This window comes from Anas acuta, chromosome 16 (genome assembly GCF_963932015.1).
Source record: "Anas acuta chromosome 16, bAnaAcu1.1, whole genome shotgun sequence".
Taxonomy (NCBI): Eukaryota; Metazoa; Chordata; class Aves; order Anseriformes; family Anatidae; genus Anas; species Anas acuta.
The window spans coordinates 3,247,727-3,274,879 of record NC_088994.1 but is presented as its reverse complement, the minus strand read 5'-3'; the positions used below and the strand labels follow the sequence as shown (position 1 = coordinate 3,274,879).

The window sequence follows — 27,153 nt, the reverse complement described above, 5'->3', positions numbered from 1 at the left end:
GGCGTGGCCTGCGGGGAGGGGCGGGGCCTGGGGGAGGGGCGGGGCTCCGCCGCCCGCGGGTGCTGCGGGGCGCGGCGTGCCCGGGAGCGGCCGGAGCCGGCGTGGCGCTGAGCGTGAGTCGGGCTCCCGGTGGGCTCCGCTTTTTTTCTCCCCTCCTTTAAGCCTCCCCCCGCCTTAATTCCTTTTGGCTCGTGGTCGTTTCTTTTTACTCTCTCATTTGGGGTATTTTCCCTTAAGCCTGCGTTTCACGGGAATCGCCGGGAGGCGCGGCGGGAGGGAGCTGGGCGCTGCCGGGGCTCGGCCCGGGCTCCGCGCTGCCCCCCGGTGCCCCGGGGCGAAGCAGCGGCAGGGGGGAGCCTCCCGGGGCCGGCGCCTCCCGCTCCCGTCCGGAGGGGCCGGGGACGGGCTCGGGGGCGGCTCCGTGGCAGGAGGGGGGTCCCGGGGAGCCCCGGTGCTCGCGGAGCCCCGCTCCGTGCGGCTGGCTGGGGCCGTGCAGAGAGGTCTGAGCCCCCCCGGGGTGAGCCCTGGGACTGATCCTGCCCCAAACCCGGCCCCGAGCGCGTCCCGGCAGAGCCGCCGCGCCCGTCCCGAGCGCTCCCGGGGGAGCCGCGGAGCGCCCCGGGTTTGCCGTGCCCGGGATCGGGGGGGAAATTTTGGGGGATGCTGCAGCAGGTACCGCCGGGCTGCCCGCGTGTGGGAAGGACGGTGCTGAGCCTAGAAGGGGCTGCGGGTGTTTTCCCTTCCCGCTGAGTTACCGTCCTGCCCGGCTCGGGGTTCGGCAGGGACATGAAGGCTTCGCTGCCAGTTACTGGGACAGGGGGGGCTGGGGGAGAAGCGAGGGGTTAAATCTCGGGTCAAGGTACGATCCCTTCAGGTCGTGGGCTGAGGTTTGCGATGGAAAGGTTAAAAATGCCTGGAAAACACGCTAGGAGGAAACAGACTGAACGGGGGTAACTTCAGAATAAACGGTTACCGGGGATTGCTTAGAAATCCAGGAACCTGCTGGTGAACAGGGAGGGAGGGAGGGAGGAATCATTCCGATCGATAACGAGTTGTTTATTATTTTTTATATAACTGTACAATTTTTATTATACCGCGTAAAGCACGCGTTTAGGTTTTATTTTTCATACCTGTGTTTGTAGCCAAGGCTAAATCTGCAGAGTTCCTGCTGATGTGGGGAATCAGCGTGAACTCTGATCTGAATCAAGCTGAACAGCAAAGAGGCTCTTAGGAGAATCTGAAACCCAGGAGGCATTTTTCAGACCTGAGTTATGTCACTTTTTTTAGAGGTGCCTCAGGCAATTGCATTTTAAGAAGACAAAGCTTTTGTTTTCCAGCTGGCCTAGAAAAATGTCAAGGATGAATCCAAAGCAGAGGCTTTCAGAAGTTGTCATTTGTGTTTAAGTTGATTTTGCTGTTGTGCACAAAACGCTGCTGCCTTCCTCGCGGGAGTGTGAACAGGGGCTATTTTTATTTTTGCCACCAGTCCCCGTCTACCTGTTTCAGCTCAATTCAAGTGAGTAATGTTCTTTAGTGCTTTTCCTCTGTGAGTGTGTATTTAATTAGCAGGTCAGGTGTCTGCAGCTGCATCTCGGTTATAAAATTAATTGTATGTACTTTACAAAAGGCAGAGTGGAGGTGACACCGGGGCAGAGATTGACACAAAAGCCCTGTTCTGGGGAATTAACACCTGCATGCAAGGCTCCGGTTTTGCATCTGAAATACTGGAATTTTCAAGGCAAAGGCTGGTAACAATGGGCAAAGACTGCTTTTCTGTGCACATCCTAGGAAATCCACAGTTTGCATGGAAACGAGAAGTATGCATGCTAATGGGAGGTCTTAAGCTTTTCTTGTGGCTAGTGGTGTTCCTTGCAGCTGAAAGCAATTGCAGTTGGCATCCCAGGGTTGCTGGGCTGCAGGCAAACAGCAGAAGCTACGCGGAGGGTACCACGGAGGATGCCCCAGCCTGGATGTGGGAAAGCACACTGCCTGCAATCTGTAGTTCTGCAAGCTCTCAGCGAGGTCCCTCTCATTTAAGAAGCGCTGCCAGTGTTGATGATGACTTATTTTTCCCCAAGTAAAATGAGAACAGGTTTTGTCTTTGGGAAACCTTCAGGAAGCAGCATTTACCCTGTTAACGTGGTCCAAAGCTAGAGGAGACACTGTGGGAATTAACCTCACCCTCCGACTTCTGTTGCCCTGCCTTGCTTTGTTCTGGATGCCCAGGGAAAGGCAATACGGGCGGTGTGAGTCATCTTTTGGCTCTCGTGTGGCACTGTTCAACACAAACAGTCCTGTTTGCTCCCCTCGCTGAGGGCGCTCGGATCTTCCTGCGTGGGAGGGCCCGGAGTGGGTGCACCAGCTCTGCTGGAAAGGCAGCTGCTGCTTCCATGGGAGAGGGTGGGTCCTGCTCTTGCAGCACCTCACGGGAATACACTTTTTTAAAATAAACCTTTGCAATGTGTAGAAAGCCGTGCATGAGGCAGGACTCAGCCTTGGCTTTGTGGGGCAGGTTCCCCCGCTGATTTTGGGGGGCCTGTGCTAACAGGCAGGGTGCCAGGCTCCAGCAGCGTTCCCACCTCTGCAGCAGAGCGCTTCCTTCACTGAACGGATCCGTTTGCAGCCTCTACCAGTCATGTTGCACAACAGTCTTTTTTTTTCTTTTTTTTTTTTTTTGATCTGAAAAGTCAGTTTTTAAAATAGAAACGCGGTGCCAGTATGTTCGTAGAGAAGAGGAATGAGGTGAATGGCATGGGTGCCTCCGGGCTGCGGCCGCATGAACGCAGCAATTCCCAGGTGAAGTCTGCGGCGTCGGCTGCCTGGTGGGATGGCACGGAGCAGTGGGAGGTGGGACGTGGTTCCTCTGGGGCTTTTGCAAGCAGGTTGTGTTTTGACAAATGTGGCCATGGTAGGAAAGAATATGAACTTGTCTTCTGGCTGCTGCTGCAGGCTGGGGGACGGACAGACTGGCTGGAGCCGTGTGTCCCCTGCGGTGTCCTCCCGCTGTGCCCGCCACCCCCGGGGGAGGACAGCCCTCTGCGCGGGGCCTGCCTTCTGGTGGCAGCAGGGTGTGGAAATACGGGTGGCAGTTCTGCCAAGAAAAGATATTTTGATGAAATGAGGGCAGTGGCCGCTTGCTGTGGGAGCTGGGAGGAGATCAGCAGTGTAATCTGTATTGGTGCGCGGATTGCTGAGCTGGGGAGCAGACTGGAGCGGACACAAGGTAGGGATGGGAAGCTGGTGCTCCTCACCTGGGCTCCCAGTGCCTTTACAAGACTGCTTAAACCTCATGCTTTTATCCTGCCTTTAGCGAATTCTTCTGGAAAGATGCTCTAGGAGCATTTGTGAGGGGGAAAATGCTGCTTTAGGACATGGGACCTGCTGCTTCTGCCAGCTGCATGGTGCAGGTGCCGTGGCGAGGGCTCTGTTTGACCACAGCTTGTAGATGAAGCCGAGTGCCTTGGAGAAGCGAGGGCTGTCCAGTGCCAGCTTTTGGCCCTTGGCTGTGTGGGACTGCATGGCAGCAAGCATCCCTCCAGGTCAGGGGAAGCACGCTGCAGGTGTTGGGTGCCAGGCACGGGGCAGCTTCCCCGGGGAGCGGGGCCCCCTCGATGGCTCCCAGCCGTGCTCAGGTGGCCCAGAGCACGGTGCTGCAGCCCCAGCCGCATGTCCCAGTGCCCAGGGATGGGCACTTTGCAGAGGAAGGTGCTGCAGGGCTGCTGTCGAGGGCTGGTGTGAGCTGTAAGCTCTGTGAAAATCCTTCTGAGCCTCTCCAGCAACTGAGGCTTCGTTCTCTTTGCTCTTGCTACCAGGTTTGCTCTGCTGCGTGATTTGTGCTCGCTCATTTAAGCAGGGCAGCGAAGCTTTGGCCTGTGTGTGTCCCAGCTGCACTAGGGATGGGTTGGAAGGTCCGGTGTGTTCTCGCCGCCTCTCCACACCCTTGCAGTGAGTTTCCATGCAGGCACAGGAGCTCTCACCGCAGATTACATCACAAGAGGAGTGAGAATGTAGAGCTGGTTTGGAAACTTCTGTGCCTATAAAACTCCTGGAGGAGCCCTGGTGCAGCTCATCTCGTGCAGCCAGGGTGTGTGTTTTACCTCCAGTAGTTATCTCAGCACCCACGGGGCACAGGCTGGTGAAGAGAAGCTTTTTAAGGTGAAGTCTGCTGAAGGATGCCCTGTGAAGCTAATACTGGAGAACAGCTTCACAGGCACATGGGGAATGACTGTTGCAATGGATGTACATCAGAAGTAGGCACTGGACTTCTTGGCTCGTAATTAGGAGCAGAGTGCTTGCCTGCAGATGGGCTCCCCAGCCGTTTTACTGCGGTACAAACAGCGTTTTCAGGGAGGGTGCGTTAATAAGCCAGGGTTTGCTAATACCTCCTGTGAGCAGAACCACACCTTGTGGTAGGAGAGGGATAGGAAGGGCTTAGATGATTTTAATTAAAGTTATTGTGAGGAAGAAATTAAACACGGTCTCTTGCCCTGCTTGTACGACGAGCGGAGAGGGCTCAGCCTCCGTGCACCGAGCTATTAGCTGCCTTCTGTTTGCATAGGAAAAAAAGCAATTTATTTTTCAGCTTTTACCCCTGCTCCTGGGCCCTGTTTGCGTGTTTGTTTTTGGCAGCTCATCACTTTGAAGATGGACGTGAACGCTGTTCACCCAGATAGTCCTTCATCTTTTGTTGGCAAATGCTACAAAACCTGTCTTAAATTGCCTCATCTCTCCGAGCGAACAGGCTGTGTACAGGCTGTGTACGTACTCCTGGTGAACGAGGTGCTTTCAGCCCAAGTGTAAGCCAGGCAGTGCTGCTGCTCCATGCGCTGCTCCAGCCTCTCCTGAGTTCCCCTTCCAGAACAGCCTCTGAACCTGTAAATCTGAAAAGCAGCAGTGGCTGGGGGAAAGCAGAAGGCCACAGCACTTCTTTATTTCACAGCAAAACCTGCTGGTGCTCCAGCTGCTGGGCTGGGTCCCACGTCCATGTCCTTGGCTCCCCGCTTGTGGCAGTGATGGGGCTGCTGCTGCTGCTCCGTGCTGCCCCGTGGCGCTGCGTGCCCGGCAGCGTGGGCTGCTTTGTTTATTGTCTGGAGAATTTCCAGCCCCTGCCTTCCTTTCTCTCTCGAGCCCTGCCACACGTGTGGTGGGCTGGGGTGAAGCGTCCCGCCACAGCAAGGTGTGCTGTAAAAAACAGAAGATGGTAGAGGGGGCTAATTCAGTGTGGAAAGGCCCAGAAGCTACAGCTGAACAGAAACAAGATTTAATTAATCATTGCGTAGCCTGCTTCTGGTGGCTACTTTGTGCACATGGGTACTTTTTTTTTCTCATAGTGTCTTCCCTGACCTCAGCTGGAGGGAGCGCGTTGCTGACTTGTCATGCAGGTGCATGCTCATCTTTGCTCCCATCCCGTGTCTCAAAATGACAGCGAGAGGAGCTTCTGGATGGCTCGTAGCAGAGGGGTGGGTTTGACAGCCTGAGTAGCCGAGGAGGGCAGCTTGTGAAGTGGTGTTTCAGGCTTTCCTCTGCATTCATTGCTTTTATTATCATTCCAATTTGCAGATGTCGTATCACTCTCCACTTTTTTTGTGCTTCTTGCTGATGATACATGTCTGTTCAAGTACTGATTTGCAAGAGGGAAAAACACTGTGCTCATGACCTCAGAATTGATAGATTTTAGCCCTATGTATAGTGTAAACGTCTGTCTGTTATAGCTTGTTGTGGGGGAGCAGTGCATGGGATTGTGGCTTTGCAAGTCGGAGGCTCTGGCCCACCAAGGAGTGCGGGTGATTTATAGTTTGCCCCCAAGTCTTCACAGCTGGGTTGCTGATCTTTGGCATGTGTAGGGAGTACACAGTGTGTGATTACGCAAAGCCTTTTCTCCAGAAGCCCCCAAAAAAAGGGGTGGGATAAGCTTTGTGTCCTGCCAAGCTGCTCAGGTTGGGAACTTGTCGTGTCTTGGGATGAAATGCAGCAGCCCATGCAATGTGATAAATACAGATCTGCTTTTTATTTTATCGTGGTCATGAGAGAAGGGTGGTATTGCCAAGTGTGTCTGTGACTTGGGACAATGATGGGAATGTGCCACGATGGAAAGCAGTGTTGGATCTGGTAAATGGATGTCTGAGGAGAAAACACTTCTGGAAGCACAGGCCCTGTGGTGGTGTCCTGTCCTGCCAGAAGCAGGCTGATGCTGGGGAGGTGCCTGAACACAGCGAGGACTTCTGCTTCTGGGGGATGGCTTTTAAAATTCCAGATGGCAGGAGGCAGTAAGTCTGTTTTTTTCTGACCCTAAAATTTCTCTCTTCATTTTGCCTCCAGAGCCTCACTGTCATGAGCAAGGGAAGTCTCTAGCAAGTAGACTAAAGACCAGCTGATGAAATAAATGCGAGCTGATTAGTCTGCTTGTTCTAGTTTATTCCTTGAACTTTATTTCTACTTGAGGTCATCCAGTAGGAATAAAGGAGACCAGGAAGCAACTGGTAAGGTTCCCTGCCACCCTCCCCCCAAAAAAAAACAACCCCGTGTGGTTCTTTTCCCTTCCTGGAGGGGAACTGAGCAGATACCAGCGGTCTGGAGGCCTTGTGTAGGTGTCCTACCACACAGTACAACAGCACCTGAAGATCTGTGCCTATAACCAGCAGCCGTGGCTCCAGAATTTATGCTCTAAGCACATACAGGACAGGGGAGCACGTACATGGACGGACCGTGGTGGTGGCAGGGCTGGGAGCAGCGCCAGGCCCTGTGCTCGTGGTTCAGCCTCTCGGGGTCTGTGGGGCTCTCTCAGCCCTCCTTCCACACCCTTGCCTCCAGAACCTGACCTGGGGGGGTGGTGGGGGTGTTCTGCCTGCCCCAGCCCAGCCTCCCCCCTCACCCTGTGGCTCCTTGGGCTGGCACCCCACAGGGGACAGGAGTCTCAGCAATGCTTGGCGTGTGACATTTCGATTGGCCCAGGAGCGTACAGTCATTTCTGCGAGCCTTGGCGGTGGCTGGCGAGGAGGTGACCTCTGCTGTAAGCCCTCTCGGCGTAGGAATGTGGCAGCTCTGTCTGGGTGGCCTTAATTTTGTTTTGTGCTGCTGCATCTGCTTATCTGCCTCTTACCTCCAGATTAAACTGGTCCAGAAACAGGCGCCTAACACAACGAGCCTTCCAAAGGGTCACCCAGGCACTGCCCTGGGGCCGGGCATGTTGCTTGGTGGGCGACGTCCTCTTGCAGGGGCAGGGATGGGAGCTCCAGGACAGAACCTGGGCCCTGTGCGGTGCTCAATGGCCGAAGGGGTTTTTGAGGTGGTCGTCAGTGCAGCTGGGGGTGTGCGGCACTCCTCACAGCTGACTTGCTCAGTGCTTCCAGTCTCGGTACAACAGATAGCTCAGTCATGAAAAACATCCACTGAGGTGTATTAAGAGGGAGGTGGCGGTACCAAGCTCCAGCTTGAAACCCAGTGAAACCTCTCTCTGCGCGGCCGCCTCTTTTTCACGTGGCTTTCCAGGCCAAGCAGGTGGCGCTTAATTTTTTTTTTTTTTTTGCTTAAAAACCCGGGGAGCGCCGTGCGTGTCTGCTCGCATCTGTGCGCTCTATGTAGGTCAGATGCGTGTTGGCTGCTTTGCCAAGACCGAACCTGACAGCGCGTCCTTTCTGCGGCGAGGGGGGAGCGCTGTGCCAGCCCCGGCGGGGCTGTGCTCGAGGGCAGAGCCCCGGCAGGGCTGTGGGCGAGGTGCGTGCTCTTCAGCACGTGCTGCGGGTCTGGGACAGAGCCTCGCCGCTGAAAGATTAATGCAAGCTGTGCACCGAGGGATGACGGAGCGTCGTATCAGATTAGCCTTACGGTTCAAAATACTAAATGTTTCTACGCTGCGTGTCTAGCAGGTGCCTCTTGCTTTGCTCTGAATAAAGAGCCTGTTTCCCGACCTCTGAAGCTTGTGTTTCTACAGCAGGGGTTATTAAAACACAAATCACTCTCCTTCCGCCTTGCTCTCCCCCCAGCCAATCTCGTTCTGGTATTTCTTGACCTTTTCTCACTCAGGCTGTGTTGGTGGAGGATAAATTGAGTTGAAAACAAGCAGCTTTTCTAACAGAAGCATGTGAGGAACCCAGTCTAGCGCCCTTTAAAACAGCTGAGTCTCCTTTTTGCTTCGATGGACACAGGTCAGAGACAGATGCGTGTGGTCCCAGGGAAGATGCTGTCCTAGTGTTAAATCAGTAGGTATCAAAGCCATGGCTGCTGCTGATGTCCCAGCTGGAGCTTTGTCCTCTGATCATAGTTTGACTGGTCCACGCAGTAGGTGACCTAAACCCACCTGGTTGTTTTTTGCATGGTTGGCAGTTTTTGTCTTGAAGGCATGTGAAGGATGCAAGAACTTTGTTTCCCAAAGCAGGATACTCCTGGCTTTGTGGAAGGAGAACCTGGAGGTGTGACACCACGGGACTCCAAGCATCCCTTAAAAACAGATACGTAAGGGATGTAGTGTTTATTTTACAGCTGAAGAGGGAACTTTGCAAGGCTCTCTCTGTGGAGACTCTGCTCCCTGAGTTACGTTTCCCAGATGAGATGAGCCTGTGAGCAATCACAATTGAACTAGTAGCAGACAAGGATTGGCGTAGATGAAGGTGGATATATGAATATCCTTGCAATCTGGTGCAGTGTGGGAGATATTTCTAGTATTAAAGCTGATCTGCTTGCTCTACAATACTATCAAGAAACACTTGAAATGGAAGAAGGGCTGCACCTGTTGTTCCTTCCTTCAGCAGATGACAAGCGCCTACAAGCACTGCAGGCTCCTGAGGGTCTCGAAACCGAATATGAAGTTCTGCACTCTGAAGCAGCTGGATGAGTACCCAGCACTTGGAGGCCTCTCAGCGGTGAGCAGATCCTTGCGACTGAACAGTAAATATCAGGAGGTGGGGAGCTCTCGGCGGACTTGGCTGTCATTGAGTCATGGATTTAGGAGTATTGGTCTTAGAGGTTGGGTAGGAGTTGTGCCAGGCCACCAGCACGGGAGATGAGCTCTGGAATACGTGGAATTGTTTAAAGTTGCTTGGAAAAGAGGAGTGATAGAGCCTTTAAAGGGAAATTGGAGCAAAATTTCTGTATGTCCTGTGCGGGAATTCTGGCTGGAATCCTATTCTGGGTGTGTACATATGTGAACTGAGCGTGTGGAGATGTCTCAGGACTGACATCTCTGCTGGAGAGTCCGCTTTGCTAAGTGCTCTCTCGCTGTGCTCAGCTGGCAATCAAAGGGTGAGATGTATCCTACAACTGCTCTTTCCCTTTATCCTATATAATATGAACTGCGCATTGTTGTGGAAGCTCCCGAGTGCAACCAATTTTTGCTTAAGTCCCTGCTGACCAACAGAAACTAAGAGGAAACTAATGAAATCCCTATTGTCACTACATATTTTTTTGACCTTTAAAAGGAAAATGCATTGGTGAGTCAGGAGACCCTCTGGGAAATCTGTTCAATTTGTTTCGGGCAGAAGGTGAACTGAGATGCAGTGGTGACAGTGCCAGTTTAAAAATAAAGGCAGGGATCAGAGCCGTGCACAAATCTTGCCATGCTGTTGTCTCTGGTTTATGCATGAGCACAGAAGTGGAGTCCCCAGAGCTGTCAGGTGTCTCTCAGCTATTCTGGTTACAAAGCAAATAGAGACGCTGAAGTGTTTTGCAATTTTCACCTGACTTGGTTCTAAACGCAGGGTGTAAAATCCTTGTTTTCTGACTGTAAGAAAGAGAGTGAAGAAGGCTGTTTCCTGCTCTGCATCTACATAGGAAATGTGGTTTGGGCTGAAACCAGTGAACTTAAACAGTTTTGTGGCAATAAATGTCATTTGAGAGTAGTTCGGATGAAGCTTGCCCATTGTTATAAATGTTATAACTTTGTTATAAATGGCACTCCCATGAAGGGGAGTGAGCTTGGCTGAGCCTTCCAGCAGCTCAAAAAGCCTTTATTATTTTTGTGTAACTTCAGAGTTAGATTGGAGATGATTGGGGTAAGGCTGAGTTCTGATGCTGCTGATAGCCCCAGAGTCTGGAGGAGAGCAGGTTTTGTTAGTCTTGCTCGTTCATCAGGACTTCTAGTTGTGGGTGAGTGACTGTTGCTTTGCCCACAGATCTTCAGGTTGGCTTTCCCTAGCAAAGACTTTTGGCTTGAAGGTCTCAACTGCTAAAAGTGATGAAGTTCAAGTGTTGGAAAACGTAGCTTTTGGTATAGCAACACTTCCAAAAACTCTGTCCCTTGCTGCTGTCACGCTCACAGCTTGGGGCAGGCAGCTCTGCATCAGGTGTGCTTGTAGCTGCTGTGTTGGTTGGGCTTCGGCCCCTTCATGCTCTCCCTCCTTATAATTAAAAGGAAATTGCAGTCCAGGGCTGGCACAGGAGCTTCCCTGGCAACCAAGCGTGACATCTCATGTGGGGGGCAAGGACCGCTGAGGTCCTGGGGTGTCACAGGCCTGCAGAGCTCTGCTCCTATTCCCTGGGGTGACCGATGCCACCAGCCTCGCAGCATGCCCCCGGCAGCTGTGCAAGGACTTTGTAAACCTCCTGCAGTTATTTTCTGTCTGATCTCTCGCTGCTTGAAGCAGCTGGGGCAGTGTGAGACCCGCAGCTGGTAGTGCAGGGCTGGGTGGGAAATGCCCTGCCCTAGGGGCCAGGTGTCCCGTACCCTGCTGTCGTGGTTCCGCTCGAGTGGGCAGCCGAGCTCCACCACAGCCGCTCTCTCACTCCCCCTCCTCAAAGAGGAATGGGGAGAAAATATGTGAAAGGGGCTCAAGGATTGAGATAAGGACGAGAAAATCACGCAATAATTAGTGTAACGGGCAAACCAGACTCAGCATAAGAAGACAGATAGTAAGATTTATTGCTCATTACTAACAAGCTAGAGAAGTGAGAAACAAAGGAAAGAAACCAAAAGCACCTTCCCCCCCATCCATCCTCTTCTACCTCCTCCCTCCGAGCGGCACAGGGGAATGGGGGTTATGGTCAGTCTACAGCACTTCTCTGCCACTCCTTCTCGGTCACTCTCGTCCCCTGTGCTGTGGGGTCCCACCCACGGGATGCAGTCCTTGATGAACTGATCCGGCGTGGGCTTCCCACAGGCAGCAGCTCTTCCAGAGCTGCTCCAGATATGGGTCTGTACCACGGGCTCCATCCCTCAGGAGCAAACTGCTCCAACCTGGGTCCCCCACGGGCAGCAGCTCCTGCCAGGTCACCTGCTCCTGCGTGGGCTCCTCTCCACGGGCTACAGGTCCGGCCCGGAATCTGCTCCGGCAGGGGTCTTCCACAGGCGGCAGCCTCCATTGGTGCAGGGCCACCTGCTCCACCGTGGTCTCCTCCACGGGCTGCAGCGTGGAACCCTGCTCCACCGTGGTACTCCATGGGCTGTAGGGGGACATTCTGCTTCACCATGGGCCTCACCACAGGCCGCAGGGGACTTCTGCTCCGGCGCCTGGAGCACCTCTCCCCCTCCTTGGCGCCTGCGAGGCCGTTCCTCACTCCTCTCACTCTCCCAGCTGCTGTGTGGCACAGCGTTTTTTCCCCTGTCTTAAATATGCTCTCACAGAGGCACAAAACAACATCGCTTATTGGCTCAGCTCTGGAAAACAATGGGGCCCTTCCCAAACATGGGGCAGTTTCTAGATCCTTCTCACAGAAACCGCCCCTATGGCCCCCTGCTACCAAAACCTTGCCACATAAACCCACTACACCTGCCCGGTCACACAGCCTCGCAAAGCTGGCTTCCCGGTGGGAGCTGAATGTGTCCTTGCCACTGGGGTGGGAGAGAATCAGAGCCCTCGTGGTCAGTCCGGGAGGTGTCTGCGTGGTTCCAGTGCTTCAGTGAGCTTGTCCCTGTCGGCCCATGGCACTCAGGTACCAGCAGTGTGAGTTCAGGTGGTTTGCTGGGCCAGAGGCTCCAGCCTGTCCTGCTGCTGCTCTCCCCGTCGGTACGGCAGCCCGCAGCCAGGGGTGTGCTTTGATTTGGCTCTGAGCTTGTGGATTGCTTTGACCTAAATCATATGAATGCTATTAGAGCTGGAAATCCTGTGTTCCCTGCTGGCTCCAGTTTATTAAAATAACAAATTCATAAACAATAACTCTTCAAAGCAGTGTGCTAGAGACACTGCAGTGCTGGATCATGTATAAAACATGACCCTGCAGAAACCAGCCTGTTCCTCCGTGGGCAACTTGTAGTTCTGCCCATCCTTGAAACGATGTTTAAAGCAAGGTATCTCCTGTTCCTTCAGCGTAGCCTGAGACTTCATAAGATAAGAACACGAAGCCGGATGCAGTCTGTGGGATCTTATTTGTCCCTTGGAATAGGAATTATACCCTTACTGATGCCAGCAGTGTCTCCTATACTGTGTGATTTGGCTGCAATTTAGCATCAGTTATTTGGTTTAAATGAATTAAAGTATTCCAGACCAAGCAATTTGGTAAAACTTTACTTTTATCTGCGCTGCAGTGTACCCCAGCTCGCCGGTGATGGTGGTTGTGTGTGCATCCACATCCAGGTTCTCCCTTGGGAAAGGTTTCTGGAGATGAGAAAAGCGGCTTCTCCTGTCTCGTACAGGTGGGGGGAATGAAATGGTGTCACCAGGCTGTGTTGGTCCTGGTGGGGCTGAGCTGGGGCCACCCCAGTGTCAGCTCAGGGGCTTCTCACGCTCCCCTGTGCCCTGTCCTTGGAGAAAAACATGAGCTGTGATTTCAGGAGGGATGGGAATCCTCACCTGGGAACAGTGTCTCGCCTTCCTGCAGGATAGCTGGCAGGACTGGGTCCCTATGGAGGATGCAAAATGGGAGCTCAAAGCCCTGTATGAAACTTCAGCCAGAACCCTGCACGTCTGTGCTGTCCCCTCGCAATTGCACCATTCCCCTTGGGGGGAATTTTATACATGTGGAGGTAATAATTCTGCATAACCTACTCAGAAGTTGAGTCAAACAACATTTCCTACTTCACATACTTCCAGAATAAAAATACCTTTCATTAACCTCTTTTTCTCAGTAGAGACCTCTCACATGCTTTTTTTTCTGCCCTTTTCTGTTCCAAGACAACAAATTTCCCCTAAATAACAAGTGCTCTCTTGGCTACTAATTCTGTGCTATTTGAGTGTTGCACTTTTCTCCTCTATCTCCCCCCTTTTTTTTTTTGCCTGAACTTCTCCAGGGATCTTTTTTTTCTACAATTTATTCAAAGATATATGCAAGATCCATTCCTGCAGCCATTTTAGCATGATGGCCAGCAACAGACTGAGGTAAAAAACCCTCAGAGCTTCACATTGCTTGACCTCAGGAGCCCCAGGTGTCAAAACCCAGCAGGAAACCCTGCTGAGGCTCTGGGAAGGCACTGGGAGCTGGCGACCCCGTGCCACACGCATGCATTTGGAGATCCTTGCGTGGTGCTTCCAGGTCAGGCTGGACCTCTGTGTAAGATCAATCAAGGGGGTTTAGATTAAAAGAAAAATACCAGCCTGTTTTAGGCCCCAGAAGGCAATGCTAGGTGCCTTTCTATGCAGCCCTGAGGCTCCTTACAGCTCCTCTGTCCTGAGTGCGTTTTAACTGTTGCTTTGATGTCGCTGTGAGCAGCTGTAATGTAGGTGACAGCAGTGATCTTGGAAAGACAGCACGGGAAAACGATTGTGGCAGGTAGGAAGAAGTTTCATAAGCATTGTTTGGGGAGCTCTGGGGTATGAGGTCAGGACGTGTTATCGACCGTGCTCTCTGTAGGATCAGCGTGTGTCTGCTTCAGCGTCAGGTGTCTGTGCTGTAAGGGCCCCTCACAGCCCTGCTTCCCGTTCAGTTTGGCTGCCTGCTGTCTGGGAGCGAACTGACGACTTCCCCAGTGCTCTCCCACATCGTGCAGAGGGAACTGGAGCCTGGTGGCTGAATTTCCCAGCTGAGCTGGTGAGCAGGCCCCTCCAGCACTGGCACTGCAAGGTAACTTTTATGACTCCAGCGTTTTGTTCCAATTCACGGCGTTGCTTGTGTGGGTATAGTAAACGACTTGAGTGACTAAAATGCTGTAGGCCTGATGTTAAGCTTTACCCACTGTCTGTGCATGGATCCTTGGCAGTGCAGGAGCAGCATATGAGAGAGTGAGTGTAGCTTGGCATTAGTAACACAGTGCTTGTGTCTGGACAATGAGCAGAGGTTGCACAGATCAGGGTGGATACGGATAGCTGGAGAACATGTTGGCTTTGATCCAGCCTCATCCACTTCTCATTATTCCCTCTCAAGTAGCAGGGTTGACCTTGTTCCTAGAAAGGCAGACAAAATGCCAGACAGAGGTGACTCTGCGTGATGGCTGTGTGGGTGTCACTTTGTCCCCTCCTTAAAGAACACATCAGTGAGCAGCCTGATGTTCATCCTAGCTCACTCCTTAGCCAAAGGAGTTGGGTGCCTGAGATTTGTCTTGCGCAGATAGGGGGGTTATTTAGGATGTAGAACTCAAACTGTTCTCCTGACCCATGCCATAGATCTTCAGGATTAGGATCCGGTCTCACAGGGATTAGCACAAAAATGGCAGAGGAAGTTATTTCTGTTTGTTGAAGATACCCTCTCTTGTTGGCTTCCTCTCTAGAACAGACCAATTTGATTTCAAAGTTTGCTGAATTCTTGGTCTTCGTGGTGGCAGTCCGTTCTGCTCTGGATGAATGGCCTCCAGGACAAATTTGTCATTGATCTATCACTTATGGGCTGGAGCATGTAACTGGCTGTGCGAGCCCCACTGGTGTTCCAAGGGAAATCTTAGCTGTCTCCATCTCTCGCTGTCTGCATTGTGGACAGGCCGTGATAATCTGCCCTGCTATTTTGCTTGCTCATGGCATGTGTCAGATGGTGGATGGACTGGGAGGCCCAGTGCTCATCCTCACAGGGCTGCGGCCGCCTACTGCGGACCAGGCTTCCAGGCAGGCCAAAACCCAGCTGATCTCAGGCTGCCTACGGAGGCTGCATTGATGTGGGGAGCCAGGTAGAGCACACAAAAAGAGCCATTTCCTTTCATCAAGAATATTTTATTCCCTGTGTAACTTTTTTTTTTTCATCCCAAAACACTTTTATAGCTGACAAGCCAGATTTAGCTTTCTGATACTCTGGTATGAATTGGGTGTTATTCTTCTGATTTCGCTAGAGCTGCTTTGATTTCACGATAATGTAATAGAAGAATGGAGCTCTGTGATAAATAGTGCCCTGGTGGAGACAGAGCAGCTGCCTGTAGTCCTGGGCCACGCTGCTCAAAAGACATCATCTGACCTCCGAAGTCAGCCTGAATATTATATTATTCATGCAGGAATGGACATCTCTTCTTCTTTGTCCTCTGGAATTTTGATCAAAGTCCTCTCCTTTCTGTGCGCTTGATAGACCTCATGTTTCAGGGATGGGATAGCTGCGTGCTTCTGGGGTGGTCTGTGCGCTCCGAGTTTGTGTCAGACCAGCTTTGTCACGTCATTGAATGGTGAGAGGTTGATCTCAGCTCGGTGATGCTCAAAGTGAGTTCCTAGGGCTGGTTGGGCAAGGTGCGTGTCCCGGCCCTGGAAGCTGCAGGAAGGCTCTTCCACAGCCCTAGCAGGAGGCGCACGTACGTGCTGTTGCAGGAGCTTTGGTCATCGTTACGATGCTGCTTGCTCTCCACTCTGATGGGCTCACCACGCATGGTATTATACCAGCAGAAGATGTGGCACTTCCCAGGCCTTTATTTCACAGCATTTCCTTAATTGCTTAATTCTTTGTTTGAATGCACACTGGAAGTGTGTGAATCTGTCTGATCCGAAACGATTGAAACCTTTGGAAAGTCTCACTAGTTTACTGGTTCTTGGATGTGATTCTCGCTGTGTATGGAAATGTGAGCATGTTCTGCTGGCCAGTGTGGGCTGGCCCAGAGCCCACAAGCAGGCATTCGCCATCCCCTCTTGTGAGCCTCTACCCCCAGAATCTATGAAAAAGGCAGGAGGAGCTGATGGGGTTGAAGTGTCCTGTGCTTTCCGGGTGCCTCCTCTTCCCCCTTAGTATCTTTTTCCATAGTAAAGAGTCTACCCCTGGAGCCAGCAGCTTTCTGATGAGCAGAATCTCTGGAATGTGAAATTCAAGAATTAAATCCATCCGTGTTTGCAGGAGCTCCTGCCTTCCATCCAGGCCAGCTCTGGTCACAGCAGTGTCAGTTATCTTATTTCTAACGTGTAATGAAGCAAATTCTAAGCTCTTTTTGCAACTACAATTAATAAAGGGAGAATACTTGATTGTTTTTTCAGTACAACATCCAGTAGCATCTTTGGGGAGGAAAGAAGTTAGTGAAACTTCATTTCCTTGCATGTCTTTGTTATGTGGTTGATAATTATTTTTAAACTGCCCATGATGTTGTGAGTTGGGTTGTTGCAGGTTTTTTTTTTATACTTGTCAAAATGTCAATTGTAATGAAAGACTTCACAGACATGCTGTACCTGAGTGATTTAAGCCTCTAGGCAAATCAGGCTGCTGATAGCATTTTCGGATGAGTCAGAAAGGTTTGTTTCTCTCTTTTTATATTCTTTTTGTTTGGTTGGAATGTCTTCATCAAAATTAGTTGTTGAAGGTTTTTTGTTTTTTGTTTTTTTCTTTTTAAAGGCTAATCTGCTGCCTGTCAGCTTACCACAGAGCTATTTGGAATTCAGCATCTTACATTGCACTCACATCAGGGGGAAAAGGAAGTGCCTGTGTAATAACAATAATTGAAAATTAATAGTAGATTAAATTAATACATAATTAGAAAACACTAATGCTCCCTGCGAACAAAGGCTGATTCCTATAGGAGTTTTATGAATAGAAGGGGAAAATTATGTGGCGCTTTCCCTGGGCCCTGTCTATTCCAGCCTGCAGATCATTAAAGCAATTATAATTTCACAGAGGTTTGATCTGGAATTGATTTCTTTGTGATAATTCAATTTGGAGGCTTGCTTCCTCCAGGGTAGAAAATGACAGAAGCTGAAGTGTATAAATCCTCAGCACTGTCCAGAGGCACGCATGGAAGCTGGCGGCGAGCCAGTGAGGAGTCCCTCCAGAGAACAGTCTGCTTGTGACCTTATGGTTGGAGTGGTGGATGGTTTTGTGCTTAATTAGGAAATGATCAATACCAGCTCAGTGCCAGGCTCCGTGGGAAGATGACCCATCAGAGCACGGACCCGAGGACAGCGACACTGTCACACGAGGTGCAGTTAAACTGGTCACAGGCTCGTGTTGGCAGGAAGTATCTCGGGACACTGGTCTCAGCAAAGCCACTGTGTCTGCCTTGCCTTCCACCAGAACTGGCATCGTGAATGAACGACTTCCTTGGGTGAGAAAAGCAGCTGAGGTGGGGCTGCTGATCACCTTTCCATCCCTGCTGGGAGGGACGGAGAGAGCTCTGCGGCGGGGAGGACGTTGGTGATGCCAACCCAGGTGATGCAGAGAGTGGAACACAGCCAAGACCTTGCTGGAGAGCTGTGAGGTGCTGTCTGCCCTGGTCTTGTTCCCTTTTCCTGATGCTGGAGCGCCTTTTCCACTTGTACACGTGCTGATGGCCGTGCCAGCTGCAGCACAGCTCTGCCGTGCCTGGTGCATGCATTGATGCAGATACAGATGAACAACTCATTAATTTTATGGCTTCAGCTTTTGCCTGACCCTTACCTCTACCATCTTCAGACCATCTGCTCTTGCCAGAACACAGAGGCATGTGCAGGACGCTCCTTCCACATATGCAAAGCCACCTACTCTGTGGGGTTGTGCAGGGAGGAGACGGGCTGCCTTCGACTGCCTTGTAGCTGCGTTCATAAAGCAAACAGCATCACTACCACACGGCAATGCTCCAACGTGCTGTCCTGCTGCTTCTCTTGGGGCTGGACAGGAGAATTTCTCCAGCCTGGTCCTACAGGCATTGGGAAGGTTCTGGGTAGGCAGACCTGGATGTCACAGTAAAATGGGGGGAGGCGGATGAGGAAGGAGAACAGAGTAAAGAACAGTAGAGTGTGCCAAGGCACAGTGAATCCGATGTAGCAGGGAAAATTGGGACCTCGTGGAATAAAATGATAAAGTTTACTAAGCAGCTGCTGGGCTACCTGCCTCCCCTCCCAATTAGACTTGTAGGAAGTAACACAGCCAGCTGAAACTGGTGTGTGCAGAAAGCAATACCCTTGTTAATTTGTCTTCTTCTTGGCCCAACACAACGTTTCATTTTTATTTTGTAGCTCTGTGCACAAAGCCCCTCTGCTCCCCTGATCTCTAAGGCTGTGTGTCCGGGAATCCTGGTGGAACAGCTATTCATTCAGGCTGGGGTTTTGTTCATGCATATCAAATTGTGTGTGTTGAGGTTTTGACTTCAGTTGCTATTTTGTTGCAGGGCTTTTTATTAAAAAAAAATAAATAACAAAGATGACGAAACCTGCTCAAAAGAAGGGAAGGAAATTAAGAGAGACTTTTAGTTTTAATTGCATTTGGTAGGCTTGGCAGTTGTTATAAGAGAATGTCAGGGGAAGATAAAATATATATTTATACATATGCATGATTTCAATCAGAAGTAGGCAGGGAGGGTTCATGGCTGGGTTACGCAACTCTTCTTCACAGCACTGAGCACTTACTCAATGAGCGTGTTTGCTTTGATCTATTTCACATTTATATTTAGTGGGGGGAAGCCATCCCAGCCCTGCACCAGTTGCATCTTCAGCTCTAACTCCTGCCTTTGGGACCAGGGAGAGGTGAGACCCTGACCAGCTCCTCCCTCCGTGGTGGGTGCTGCAGATGCAAGGAGCTGGGAGCTGCTCCGTGCTGCAGGAGGGCATGCCAGCGCTGTCAGTCCTGTGGTGGGGCAGGAAGCCCTAGGAGGGGACCTCGGGCATCCAAGCCAGGGATTTGGGGGTTCCAGATGAATGCAGGGAGGTGGAGTGACCTCCCGTAGGGAGGCCATGCGTGGGGCCCTGTTGCACAACGCCTCCTTGCTATGAGTGATGAGGCTTAGGGCTGGTTTTTAGCGATTCAGAAGTTGTGGACCCAGTTGTCCCCATCCTTGGAAGTGTTCAGGGTCACGTTGGACGGGGCTTTGGACAACCCAGCCTCGCAGAAGGTCCCTTTTGGGCAGGAGCTGGGTGGTCTCCTGCTGTGGGCTGCAGCCCTACCCAGAGCTGCTGCTGCTGGCAGGCGGAGAGCAGCACCCAACCACCCTCTTCAGAGGTTTTCTGGAAATGGGAATTTGTCTGCAGGAGAGGCCAATGCTTCAATATGTGGCATTTTGACAAGAGCACCTGAAACAGGAAAAGCAGTCATTGCAGAATGAAAATAAATTCAGAGGATCCGGTGTTTCTTGTTGCGGTGTTTTGTTTTGCAGCACCATCCTAGAGCATGCTGCTGAATGCCATTAAACAGCATATCAAAATGGGGATGAGTTTGTTGTTTTGAAATACTAGTTCATAAAAAAAACCACAAACAGCTCTTTTTTTTTCTGTTGTATTTCTTATTGCAATGAGAGGAGAGGGGAAAAAAAGTAACAACATAGTAGCACATATTCTCAGGAAAATGGAAACTGTTCTGTTGAGGATTTATTTATTTATTTTGCCAAAATCTCTGTTGTCCAGGATTGCTGTGAGCTTGGCGATGTGATCTGTGTCAGTCCAGCTGAAGTTGTGACTTCTTTGACAACACCAGTGTTGGCATTTACATTCATGTCCACTGCTCATCCTCCAAAGATATCCTTGCTGTTCCCTCAATTTGCTCCCCGCCTGCTAATCTTTTAAGAACTTTATCCTTGTAAGGAGAAGAGGCTCACGTGGTGTGGCTAACACACGTCCCTTAGGTGCCTAAATATTTGTGGCTGCTGCTGGTGACCAATGTTAGCACCTCTGGGATGTGGAGGGGAGCGGTGCAGCCTGCTGCGCCTGCCCCAGGTGCTGTCACCTCCCAGCAGCTGCCCCTTGGTACTGAGAAACCTCTTTGGCTCTCTTGAGTTTTCTTAGGGCCAGCTGCTGCAAGAAGTGTGTTTCTCCTTCCTCCGGCTCTGAATTTCAGTGGAAATGGGAAGAGTGCTCCCTTGAGGTGCTGCAGTGGCTGTGGGGCTGCCCCCCACCCGAGGGATGGCAATGCGCCCAAGGGTCAGCAAGGCACACGTGGGAAGTCTGCTCTGGGATGGATCACTTTGTTACTTGGGGCAGAGGTGAATCTGCATGATAACGAGCTTCAATATATTAGAAAAATGTTGGTTAAAGCATCTGGGTCAAATTGAGGTAATTGGATCTAACCTCGCTAATTCAATACCCCAATTAATTCATTGTGCTCTGAGAAGTCTGCAGAAGGGCTAGGACCAAAATGAGCAATGGCCTTAAAGATAGCTGTAAAGTAATTACTTTTTTTTTTTTTAAACATCGATTGCTGATTTATGAAAGGCTCAATATTTGGTGTTTCATCTTTTGGATAAAGCTGGGGAAACCAAGGCTTCATCCTGGCTGTCAAGAGGTGTTAGCTCTGAGATGGAACCTCCAGTTTGGGGGTGGGGTGAGCACAATACCATCCCAAATACTGTTTTGAGCTATTCCAGATTTTTTTTTTCAGCCTAGAAAGTTGCAGCAAAAGGAAATTCATTGTCCAGAGGAACGGCTCTGAATGCAGAGGGGTTCATGTTTATGAGGATCAATGCCTGCACCCAGGCTTCTCTTGGAAATCAAGGTGCTTGGGGTGCAGAGCCTTGTGTTGAGGCCCATGAATCTCCTCATCCTTGCCTGCCTGTGGGTGAGCAGGGAACAGAGTCTGAAACCTGCAGGTGAGAGTGCCATGAAAAAAAAGAGGAGAAGCTTGCTGGACTTGTAGCAGAGGCATTGCAAGGGGTCCGAGGAGCTGAGTTCTCATCCTGCTTCTCCCTCTTCTCAAGGAGGCTCCCTCTTCTCTTCTCGTCTCTTCTCAAGACGTTGGACAAAGCTACCTATTTCTATCTGATTATATATCTCACATCTACACTGTAAATAACACCCTCAAGGCACCACCGTGTCCTTGGGTTCTGCAGCTGGACCCAGAGAGCCAGGTGCACCCAGGCTGGCTCTCCAGGGCCTCCCTCCAAACCGTTTTTCCTTGTGCTGCTGGCATGGATGCTGCTATCCAGACCAGACAGCAGCTGGTTGGTAGGGATATGCCCTTTACTACCATATTTCTAAGCCTTGTTTCTCCTGCTCTGTGTGCACTTAGGGGTGGTTGTGCGTGTCTGCGTTGGATCAAAGCAGGATATTGTGCTGCTGGAGACGAGGTTTGGATGTGAGTCCTTTGCCGTTTGGTAAAATTAGAGGGAGGTGGGTTTGGTGAGAGATTGCCAGAGGAACATCCCACACCCAGCATCTTGGGGGAATGCATGTGGTGTGCCAAGTTTTACTGACATGCTTGGCTTGCACAGGCCCCTTGATAAGGCTCCATGCGATTGCATTTGTGATTAGAAGTGCTGAGCTGCTTTTAAGGCCATCTAAAGGCAAGGAGGACTGAAAGACTGCAGGGTGTGCGTGCGAATCCTGCCTCTGGCTGGGTGCAAGGCTGAGCTTGCAGCATTTGCTGGGGTGAGTTAAGGGCAGCAGCCCCCAGGACGGTGCAGCATGGTCAGGTCTCTGCCCATCCTGAGTGCTGAGCTAGGAGAGGAGGAGGCAGGGCCTGGATGGGTCCAGGAGCTGGGCTGGCAGCTGCTGCCTGCGCTCTCATCAGGGGAACAGAAAGTCGGCACTGATTCCCTTCTCTGTGCAGGTCCAGCTGCTCGGACCTGTCTGTGACCTCCTGAAGTGTGTGCTTCAGAGGGATGCTTGTGTGGAACAGCCCCATGGGTGCCGTGTGTGCCCTGCCTCTGCAGCACGAGGAGCTTTGGGGTGCGAGCAGCAAGCGAGTGCTTGCATTTGCTCTGTTTCCAGCTGCCTCCTCTGAACTGTTCTCCTTCACCTCTCCCTACCAGCCTTTTCTGTACACCACCGCACCCCCCCCAAAATCTTCCATTTCTTGGTGAATTAGTGCTGTCATCATGCTTTATGGTGAGCATTTTTATTTTGCTGCCTTGCTCTGAAGTATTGCCGTGTCACGCTCCAGCCTGCCAGCAACAGGCAGAGGTACTGAACAGAGGAGGGGTGCATTGGTTTGCGACCACCTGGATGTTGCTGTGGCTGTTCATAGCTTAAAATGTGGGTGTGAATTGACCCGCACAGATCAGCAAGCTATTGCCTGATTATCTGGCCGTGATCAGTCAGAGCCCCATAGAAACCCTTTTCTGGTGCCGCAGAAGATTTCCGGGCTCCTGGTGTAAGCAAAATGCTTTGTTGCTGCTCATCTGTGCAACTTGCTTTCATGGTGGAAAAATGCACATTTGAGACTGCTGAGATAATAGACTGGAGTGACAGCGGTAGAGATAAGTCTGGCATCTCTGTAGCATTTCTGCATCAGTGATGAGGCAGAGACAAAAGATCGCAGGGAGGTTTGAGCTGGACTGGCACAAAAATCCCAAGGAAGTGCTCAGCTCTTGCAGTTTTAAGGAGGCATGAGGTTGGGTGAAAATAATGTTTTCATTTTTTTTCAGAAGTACCCTGGACTTCAGGGTCCAGGGTACTTCTAGCACCATCCACACTATTACAAAGAAATTAGGTAAAAAGCATCTTTCCTATGAATGGGAAGAAATAAGAAACATAATTGTCGTGTGCCTGGCATCTAGTAGGGTCTCTGTGGACCTCTCTGGTTCTCTGTGGAGATATGGTGCAGCCAGGGAAACGTCTCAAGCCTGTGTCTGATCTTTCCTTCTCTGGTGAGCCCTGGATTTCTAGTGCTTGTCTGTGCAGTGTCAGTCAATGCAACACTTCCTAATGTGTGTAGCAGAAAAGTACATTAAAAAAAATCTATATATTTGTAATTGTTTTTCCTCCTGTCCATAGACCCCAGGAAGAAAGTCAGCCTTGAACTTTGGTGGTGATTGGATGTAGAAGAGCCTTTGTGCCCTGTAAGCAGATGGGCTGAGGAACTTGGCTGAGCGTAATTTCTCATGGAAACTTTTTTTTACTGAAAGGTTTTTGTTTGTTTGTTTGTTTTGCAAGAGGAGGAGCAGCAGCCTGGCAAACAGGAGGGGGCCAGGGGGTGCCTGGGATGCTGCCCTGCTGGTGACTTCTCAGTGGCTCTGGGGAAGGTCACTTCTGCAGTCATGGGGGGCATTGAGTAGCAGCCTGACTGCAGCCCAGGTGTGCCTCAACAGGTGAAGATCCAGCAGTGTACGTTGTGTTTTGCAAAGTGTTTTGGGCTCCCTTGCAATGCAAGGCATAATATGAAGGCAAGATTAAATTTCATACAACATGTTTAAGGCAGGACTTTCAGTAGAGCCCAAGTATCTACTGACTTGCAACTTAGTGACTTCCAAGGGTATGTAGTAGTCACATATACCTTCCTTGGGCACTTTTGAAAAGCCAAGCCTAGCAACAGATGGAGGCAAGGCAGAAAGACAAGCGGTGTGTAATGCCAACAATGAAGTTAGGTGCTGAACCTTATATGTAGACATTTGTCGTGTAAAGGTAGGTGGCTTCCTCTCTGATGTATTCTGCCATACGTTTCACATGATCTAGCCTTAGTACCAATAAAATTTGTTTAAATTCTGGGAGAATGGGCAGAAAGGCAGAGCAAGAGGCTGCCCTTTGCTAAACCACAACCTCCTGGGCTGGCTGGCAGCAGGCACTGGCTCCTAACAGAGCAGGGCTGTGGTCCTGCCTTCCTCCCAGAAGCGTGGGGACACCAGGGAAAAGACTGAGCTGCGTTGCTCGTCCTGCCTGCATGCAGAAGTAGAAATCCCAGCTTGATATCCCTGCCTTGCATCTTCAGCACAAAACAAGACCTCTGTTTTCTGAACTGCACGCATCTGCTTAGCTCCTACCTGTTTTCTTTTTCCCTTAAGCCAATGGGAAATCAATTTTGAACAAATCTGGCTAAATCTGGGAGTTAGAAAAGTACCCATCTCTGAAATCAAACCAGGGATGATGCTTTTTGACGTTGGGGAAATGCTTATTTAAGCCAGGCTGCTGAGGATGCCCATCAGATTGGGCCAGTGTGTGCTGGGGGTGTTGCTCAGCACCAAGGTGATGCCCGATCTGCCTGTGCCTCTGCCCCCCATGCCTCCCCAGCCCATGAGCAGGGCAGCAAACAGGCATTAACGTTTCTGTAGGCATCTCCAGCAGTACCCAGGTACTTTTCCTTTGTCTCTGTCTCTGTGCTCTTCCTTTTTATGGTGCTGGTTGCTGCTCTGAGGGTAAGTGGTGGCTGGTATGAAAAAGCACGTTGCCGTGCTGGTGAAAGAGAGGTCTTCAACGGCTGTGCACCACCTGCCATGCTAACAGAAGAGGCTATCTGGAGGCAACAGGTTTTCTCAGATGCTCTTTATTTGCTTAGATATAACTGGAACTTATAGGACTGCAGACATCACGGGGTGGCTGGGCATAAGGCAAGAGCAGCGGTGTAAATGTAGCTGGTCGGTGTCCCTGGAGGAAGGTCCTGCTTCAGGAACAGTGTTACAGGCCCTGTTCAGACTGATGTGGTTCTGAGAGATCCGTGGGAATCAATCACTTGTGTGCCTGTATCTGAACTTTCCTTTTTAAATCTCAAAGGGGTGCTGCTGTGGCCTTTCTTCCTCTTGCCTAGTCCCAACAGCCCTCTGTCCATCAATCACTGGGAGAAAAATTGAGAGCAAATAGAAGCTTACAACTGCTTTTCCCTGCTCCTTTACTCAGCTGAGAGTCTCAGTCCCTATCAGCAGATCCTTGAAGCTGATACTGCGTTATTTTTCTTGGCTATTTTTCCCTTTATGTTGCTCCAGAGACCCTCATTCAAGAAGTGCTCTCACAGGGCCAAGTGCCTAGGCCTAGTCTGTACATTGATCTGGCAAGTAAATAATGATTTGGAAGGCGTGAAAGTCCCTGTTATGGTGGCTTGAATTTTGTATTATTTTTATTTTCTTGTTGTCAGTTAAAACCCACCTTTCTTGAGCACAAGTGCAATTCTCAGATGGGACTAAGACCATAACTAAGATTTTATCAAGGAATCATATGTCCTACAGCCGCTTTCACATGCCTCATGCACGTGTATCTGGAAGTCTGCTCTGTTCGTATTTAGAGTAGAAGTGATGGGAAAAGCTGCTTGACCCCTGGGTTTGTGGAGACCAGTCCTCACTCCTGGGGGGTTTCTGGGCTGTTGGCTGCATGAATGATCTTGATCTTTTATTTCTCAGCCCTCTAGCTCTGTGTTGAACAGACAGTGAAGGGCCAGCTCCTCACATCTCTGTGCCCAGAGCTGCTCACCGAGCTGCTGAGCTGGGCATCTGTGGACTGGTGCCATGTGTGCTGGGCTCTTTCTGGAGGATGCCAGAAGTCCCACTGAAGTCTGGGGGAGCTGCAAGCACTTACAGCTTCTGTTTGAAGAGGACATGGTCCTAAGAAACAGACGTCAGCATGTTTTGTCTCCTGGGACAAGGCTGCCGGGGAAAATGGTGTGACTGTAGTCCATGAACGGCACAGCTCTGTGAGCATAGCTAGCAGGGCAGATTCTGGCTGGCAGCAACCACTACAGCAATTAGCCATGCTCTCTCCTGCAAGCTCATTACCGTATCGTTACACCTCCCCACCTTGCTGTGACTCCTCCATTTGGCTATGCAGACACATGCTTAGCATCCTTCTCTCTTCCTAAAGCCACAACGGTGATGGGCAGTCAGTCTGCCCAGGAGAGAGCGGAGGGATGGTGGGGCAATGTGTCAGGACCCCTGCAGAGCTGGGCTGTCACATCTGCTGGGTGCAGAACCAGAAGGCAGCAGGTGGTGACAAACTCCCATTAATCCGTGGCAGCTCCAGCCTTACTGAAGGGTACAGTGGGACTGTCATCGCGGAGGTGGCAACGGGGGCTGCCTCTCCCACTCTCTGAGATGGCATTCCCAGGATCCCAGCTCGTGTCTGTGCATGGGGTTGTGTAGCCTGGTGTGAACTGTTAATGGCTCGCCCCTGCTATGTGCTGAGCATCTGGAAAGCAGGGGCCTGACAGCTGTGAGTCTGGGGGAGCCAGGGCTGGTGGAGGAGGAGGCAAGTGCTGTGGCTGTTGCAGGAGCTCGTCTGGCATCAGGAAATGCTCAGGTGAAGGAAGGAGCTCAGGATGTGGGTTAGATCTTCCGAAGTCACAGTAGGTATTTCCTGTGGGAAAGAAACTCGTGTTGGGGTGCTCCCTAAGCGAGGCCCTTTCCAAAATGTTGGATGTCTGCTTGAGGATGTTCCCTCTGTGCACAGCTGCTTCTGTCTGTCCTGGCAGGGTTTATACTGTTTGTGTCAGTGAAGCGAGCCAGGAGGACCCAGCTGAAAGCTGCTGAGCAAGCAGGGGACGGTTGTGGTTGCCTCATTGCTTCGACCTTGGCTGAACTGCTGGGGCTCTCCAGACCCCGCCGCCTCGCAGGGCAGAGCGCCTCACCTGCGGGAGTTTTCCAGCTGCTGGAGCCACTCCTGCTGTGACCATGAGGTGGAGGATTCACACCGGGTCCCTGAACGTGAACCAGCTGCGAAATCTGCCATCAATTTATGGGACTTAGCGAGCGATTTGTGTTTTGGATTTCGTGGAAGGTCTGAGTTGCTCCGTAGATGATGCACAATGCAGAAAGCAGGGTGGGGGACAGGACTGCTCTAGTTCTTGTAGCAAGGATTGTTTTACATGTGGTATTCCAAACGAAGGGCTGGCATTTCCTTTAGGGGTCTGTCATCAGCTCTGATTTCAACAGGGTGTTCAGGTAGCCCTTTGTAGCCCTTCAGAAAAGACACTCACCTTTAATTACAATTAAAAGATTCCCTGTTGGTTTGCCTGTTGCTCTGCAGATGGAGGACTGCTGTCCTTCAGGCATCTCAGGACCAAGAGGAAGGTTCTGTCACCCCAACACGGTTCTCCTAACCTCAAAAGATGGAGTAGTTTAGGTAGGAGAGGGCCTGTGGCGGTCCCTAGTTGAGTCTCTTCTCAAAACAGAAACAGATTAGGACAGGTTGCTAAAATATGTCCAGCCATGGGCATATCACCACTCCCGTGGGCCTCTGCTAATGCAGTTGACAGCCCTTGTGGTAAACGTGCTTGTCCATGTGCCAGCTTGTGCTCAGGGCCTCCTGTGCTGTCTGTGCATGCCGCTGAGAGGAGCCTGGCTCTGTCTTCTCCCCAGCCTCCTGC

At 51.1% G+C, this 27,153-nt stretch overlaps 1 protein-coding gene across 4 annotated transcripts in view; it reads left to right on the top strand.

Annotated features, from left to right (window-relative positions):
• Positions 1 to 27,153, top strand: part of RALY (RALY heterogeneous nuclear ribonucleoprotein) — a 117,193-nt gene continuing 90,040 nt past the window's right edge. Inside the window, exon 1 of one of the 4 annotated variants that reach the window (XM_068700040.1) lies at positions 1 to 113. The gene's annotated coding sequence lies outside the window, so the exon portion shown is untranslated. Of the gene's footprint in view, positions 130 to 27,153 lie in introns of all 4 variants that reach the window. The other 3 variants (XM_068700043.1, XM_068700041.1, XM_068700042.1) reach the window with 3 other exon arrangements.